Source organism: Nematolebias whitei, chromosome 3 (genome assembly GCF_014905685.2).
Source record: "Nematolebias whitei isolate Nwh7 chromosome 3, NemWhi1, whole genome shotgun sequence".
Classification (NCBI taxonomy): Eukaryota; Metazoa; Chordata; class Actinopteri; order Cyprinodontiformes; family Rivulidae; genus Nematolebias; species Nematolebias whitei.
Window position 1 is genome coordinate 43,691,445 of NC_056500.1, and position 6,626 is coordinate 43,698,070.

Consider the following 6,626-nt stretch of genomic DNA (forward strand, 5'->3'; position numbering starts at 1 on the left):
GTTAAAACACGCCACAGGCTGTAGCTAAAAATAATAAGTAGGAGGTAAATAAAAACATCTGTGAGTGTAGCGGGAGCACGTGGGGTTTTGCTGGTACCTGTTTCCCCACGTTGCGCTGACCTAACCAGCGCTCCCATGTCGCTGTGCTGTACGCCGCAGATAACAGACTCCTTCACGTTCGCCCTTCCCATCAGCCACCGCTCCACACAACTCCCGACACACTCCGCCGTGTTGTGCTGAAGAGTGGGTGCGGATCGAGGCCAGCACATTTTAATTCCCATCATCAGAGCTGTGGCTCGTGTGTGGCTCAGCGGTGCGATAGGGATAATAGGGTTAGGTCGACCCTGCGGTCTTAATGAGTTTCCTTTCTCCTCTCGTCTCCGATCTCGTTCTGTGCTGATCTCATTAACGTGCGGATAGGCAAATGTAACACCACTGGAAACTGCCAGCAAGTGTGTCTTGTATTTTCTCCGCTTGTTTTTTCTTTCTTTTTTGGGAGGATCAGACAAGGCTAAGGAGACACCCTCGTTAGTAGTGGTGAGAGTAATGAGCAGCTCAGGTGCGCAGCAGTGTTTAACCTGCTCTCGCCGCTGCTGCTTGACTGACAGATTAACGTCCGGGGGGAAAAAAGCAGTAATCATGACACCTCCTCACCTTTAGAGAGGGGGTAATCAGGATGAGAGATGCTCTATTTGTGTAATTACACGCTGTAAACCTGTATATACTTTAAACTTTACTACTCTGTGAACAATCCCAAGCTTTGAGCCCACTCATGTATTTACTCCCAAGCCTTCAGCATCTTCCACCTCAGCTGTTCAACGAGCTCTGGTTTCGATGGACTGCAGTGTTTTGTAATTCATCTGTTCCTCGAGGCTTGAATCTGTGGATGTTTTGAGCGACAGATTTCTGAGGGGGGAAAAAAGTTTTGGCTCAGAAAAAAAGGGGCATGAAGAGCCCGTGACTGGACAGAGACTCTGAACACAACCACTCCTCCCCGCCTCTTTCATAGTGGCACATATCGTTTGAAACTGCTGTTTTATTGCAGATCCCGCGATGGCACCTTTCAGACCCTCTAGTGTGGATTTAGAGGGATCATAACTGTACATGAATCTGTTTAGGTGCGTCTGTTTTTTATACTGCACGTTTAAACTTGAATATCTTTTAGTCGACTGCGAAACAAAGAGGGGAAACGAACAGCATCAATTCTTAGATATATCACCCACTAACGAAGACGTTTTTGTTTTTAAAACAGACATTTCCAGTGGACATCGTGTACTTGCTGTTCCCGTCCTCCTGTTATCCTCGCCTTGTACATATGAAACTACACTGTAGAACAGACTACTGAAAACTGTAACAGATAAAGGCATGCTTACGGTTCAATTCTGCACTTGAGTAAAAAAGAGAAAATGTGGAAAAAAAATGTTTTTATTTCCTTTGTTTTGTTCTCTCATCTTAAAGGGGACAGGCTCAGGTTTTTTTTTTGTTTTTTGTTTTTTTCTGGCTGCTCCCTTCCCGTAATTACTCAACGAACTAATTGCATTTGCTTTCGTGAGGATGAAGAGGAGTAGCTGAATGGTTTGGTATGAAAACGAATCATGTAAAAGTTTGACTTTGGCATTAAAAACTTCAAACACTCCTGCTTGAATTTTTGCTTCAGACAAATCACTCATTCATCCATTGTTTCTGCACACTTGATCCAGTTTAGGGGAGCTAGTGTTTATCTCTGAGGTCAAGATGTGAAAGGTGGGGTCCATTATAGGAGCCAAGAATAACCATTCAACCAGACACTCACGAAAACCTAATTAGCCTAACATGCAGGTTTTTATAGTACCAAACCAGATTAGCCACAAAAAAAAAAAAAAAAAAAAACACACTGCACTGGGTATGTGTGCCAAATTCACTGGAACACCCCAACTGTTTCAAACCCATGACCTTCCTGCTGCAAAGTAACAGAACTAACCAACTGCACCACATCTCCACTGTTCCAATTAAAACCCTTGTGTTGAGGATGGGTGGGTGGGAGTGGTGGCACAGAGGTTGGAGAAAGTGCGCCTGTAACCGGAAGATTTCTGGCTCAACTTCCGGTACTGACATCATCAAAATGTGGGTGGGATCGGTGAAGCACCCACACCTGCCTCCACCCTCATTTGCCCCACTCTGGGCCCTTGAGCAAGGCCCTCAACCCCCACCATCCGCTCCCCGGCCCATGCACCCCAGATGCAGCTCTCTGCTCCACACAGAGGGCTGTGGTAGCTCAGTGATGTGTGGTTGTGTCAGGAAGCACATCCAGCGTAAAAATAACTGCCAAGTCTTCATGCGACTTAGTTTGCTGTGGTGACCCCTGAAGAAGGGAGCAGCGAAAAGAAGACGATGAAAGAAAATGCTGAGGATGCGTTAGAACTGTTTTGGTCAAACCTTGGAAATAAACGTGCAATATTACACCAGTCATGCTCGAAGTTGGGCGGCACGGTGGCTCAGCTGGTAGAGCTGCCGCCTTTCAGTGAGCAGGTCGCCTCGGTTCAAATCCTGGTCTGGGGGCTTTTCTGGGTGAAGTTTGCATGTTCTTTTTGTGCATGTTCCAGGTACTCTGGTTTCCAGACCAAAAACCTGCGTGTTGGACTGATTGGTAACTCTAAATTGTCCCTAGGTGTGAGTGAGAGAGTGAATGGTTGTTTGTCTTGCTTGTCTCTACGTGTCCCTGTGATGGACTGAAGACCTGTCCACTATTCGCACAGTGATTGCTGGACATGGGCACCAGTGACCCCTGTGACCCGAAAAGGAAGAAGAGGGTAAAGATGATAGATAGATGCTCGGAGTTTATGTTGAGAATGATTCTCAGCTACTACTACATCAAATTTGAGCTCAACATTTGAAATATTGGTTATGTTGTAACTATTTTTGTATTAGATAATGTTGATTAGCTGTGGTGGCCATCTTGGGTTTGACCTACTTGGAAAGTTACTCAGTTGATGCACACTAAGGAATTATTTTCTTGAAATTTCGTTAGCTCATGAGATATTTAGTAATGGTAATTTTGATATTTAGATATGTAGTAATCAGGTCTCTCTTGTAAACGAGTCCCCGAAGCTTCGTGGGATTAACCTGTCTAAATAAAGGTGGCATGATTGAAAAAAGATGAATAAATATGCAGATAATGGTCATAAACATTATTGCCCACCTTTCAGCAGCAGGAGATGAATACATCTGGCTCAAACTGATCAGATTAGGACCATCATGGTGCTGTATCAAAGTTTTGGCATTAAAACTGTGACCGTTTATTGAAAGAACAACGAGAGCCTGTTCTTTCATCTTGTTTAAAGCCAGGATTGGACCAGAAAGTTGAACATCTGATCAGTTTTAAACTTTTGAAGAAAAGAGGACAAATCTCCTCCCTTTGAAGCATGACTCCTTATTTTAAACGTTGCTTCATAATGAAATTTTTGCAACAGAACGACATAATCTGAGATCAAGCGCCAAGATGCAGGACTGTCCATCATCTTAATCTTTTGAAAGGTTAATGTGCTGAACTTGATCCCGCTCCATGAAAACTTTTCAAATGTAGAAGCAATTTGGACTTAAGACTTATCTGAAAAAAGAAAAATTCATAGGTGTTAACTGCTGCAGAGATTAGCGTGAAGGACTTGAAAATGTCAAAAAAAAAAAAAAAAAAAACAGGCATAGGGAGTGGAAACAGACCTGCAATGTGTGTTCAATGTACAGCGAGCAACACTGACACCGTGTGGTCTTGTGTCAGTACTGTGCTTTTCTGTCGTGACCTTTTCATGGTACAAATATACAAACTAGAAGAAGATGAAACAACAGAAATAATTGCAAAACAAATAGGATTCTAATTATTTTTATGTTGTGGTTTTAAAAATAGTTGGTTTGCAAAGCTATTTGTGAGTAGAAGGCTCTTTGTATTCACATTTATAGTCACATCACAGATTGATCTAAAACCCCAACTCCAAAAACGTTGGGATGTGGTGCAAAACAAAAATAAAATTAGATTGTAATTTAACCTTGAATTCAGATGGGCTACAGCAGCAGAAACCCCCAGTTGACAATAAGAGAAAACGACTGATCTGATGAGTTCTGATTCACTGGATTCCAACGGCCTCCACAGCCACCAGATCGAAATCTAGTCGATCACCTTCAGGATGTAGTGGAAGAGGAGATTCACGTCGCTGATGTGCAGCTGACAAATCTGCAAAAACAAAATCATGCTGTCACATCAGCATGGACCAAAATCTCTGAGGAACGTTGACGATAACTTGTCAGATTTATGACGTGAATCGTTGAGGTAAAAATGAACCCTTCTTACACCTAGATGCAGCCACACACCAAAAGGGAAGTCAGTACCTCATGTATATTTCCAAGTTATCAAGCTCACAACTTGCACGGATGGACAGAGGGCATTTCCCATTCTTTGTCCTTGTTCTTTGTCTCAGAGCGAAAAGGGAACAACTAAAAACTGTTTCCAGAAGAAGAAGAAAAAAGTTTGCACATCTTCACAGCCTTATTAAGAGCCAACTAGGCTTCTTCTTTTGATTTTTGAAGACGCCCCCTCTCATCCAAAGACTTCTTCAGTTCTGATCATGGATTGGGAGCTCCAGGCTTGTACTGGAAGTCATTTTTATAACAGTCACACTAATGGGACCCTGTTAAAGTCAAATGAGTCTCTGAACCACCCCTCTGTCCTGTGAGCTGTTTGGGACGTTGTCACTGATAAACCTGGAACTCTCAACTATAGTGAAAAGCAATGAGTCATTTTTAGGAAACTGTCGTTTTCAACTTCAGGAAACGTTCCCTCAAAGTGGACAGAAAGGGACAGAAAGGGGCGTCCCCTTTCAGGTGAAACACACTGGAATTCTGTTGCACACGGTCAGATTCCCAATTCATTGAGGACATGGTGACGTCCTCAAAAGGCTCTGAGGATATGGGGGCAGGGTATGTCTAAACACAGGCAGACTTAGGTTTTAATAGTATTTGCTTTAGTTTATTTTCATTGTAAACAGTTTTGTTTCTTTCATCTCACTTGGATGAGTAATCCGAGAAAGAAAACCAAATCTGAGTGACTTCATGACTCATCATTTTGGCTGTGTATTTTACTTATGATATTTATTTACAAATTACTTCATAATGCGTTCATGCTTATATGAAAATAAAATCTTCTTAATACTTAAATGGATTAGGGATTTCTAACCATCGCTAGTTCAAAGAAAGGTTATGAAGAATCCTTTAATCCTGGACTAAAATTAACTGTTAACAAAAAAACATTATACAATAAACATTTGAAGACGGCGCCAGGAGAAACTCTTGTACCTTTTAATGTTACTTCACTTTTCACTTGTACACCCACATCAGAGGCAATAGAAACCATCAGGAAACATTGTCAACAAGATAATGACCTTTAGCAACAGGACCAATTTCACCCCGGACCAGCTCTGTACCCTGCTGGACCTTTGTCTTTCCACAACTTATTTCAAGTTCAAGGACAGCTTTTACATACAGAAGCATGGTTGTGTCATGGGATCTCCAGGGTCACTGATAGTGGCCAATCTCTACATGGAGGAAGCGGAACAGAGAGCCCTGGACTCCATCAGGGGAACAACACCGAACCACTGGTTCAAATATGTGGATAACTCTTGGGTCGAAATCCATTCAAAAGAAGTAGAAGGTTCAGCAGGCACACCAACTCCATGGACAACAACATCGAGTTTACCAGAGAGGACGCCAACGACAACATCTGCTTTTTCTGGACTGCTGAACATGAAAAAAGATGGACGCCTTAACTTTGAAGTTTACAGGAAACCAACTCTTACAGATCAGTACTTTCTGATTGACTCTCACCACCCACTGGAACGTAAACTTTCTGTCTTCAGAACTTTACACCACCGGGCCAAACATGACACCACAAAGATAGAGGAGAAGGAAAAATAACAGAAACACATCATAGAAGCTCACCAAACCTGCACTGTAAAACCCCCTTAGTTATCATTACTTTAAAAAGCATGTTAAGATAAGATAAGATAAGATAAGATAAGATAAAACTTTGTTGATCCCACAGGAAATAGACCCTTTTCACATGACGTCAGACAACTTCCATTCTGACTGGACGCAGTGTATCTGTACTTCCAGGTAACCACAGACCTGTCTGTAAACTTCACAGAATTTCATTCATTCAACCTTTATTTATAGAGGTTAAGATATAGCACAAGGTAAGGTTAATAAAAACAGTATTTACATGTTTGTTAGCCGTAGTAACGTTATCCATCATTGCAGCAACTTCAGCCACAGGTAGCTAAAATATACAAGGCAGCCCGTCAGAGCTGTAACGCTTAAAGGTTTACTTTCTATATTAATGTTAATAAAAACAGTATTTACGTGTTAGTTAGCTGTGGTAACGTTATCCATCATCATCTTACCTTTCTGTAACTGTGTAAGGAAACAGCCTCCGATTGTAAAGTAAGCTAGCTAGCAGCTAACAGGTAGCTAAACTCTACGCTGCTGCTGTCTGTCAGTGCTGTAACTTTAAAATGTTTACTTTATTTACTAATGTAAAATCTCTGACAGCTTCCAACACTGTTGTTTAGAATAGCATTTTAAACATTGAATTAAAAACTATA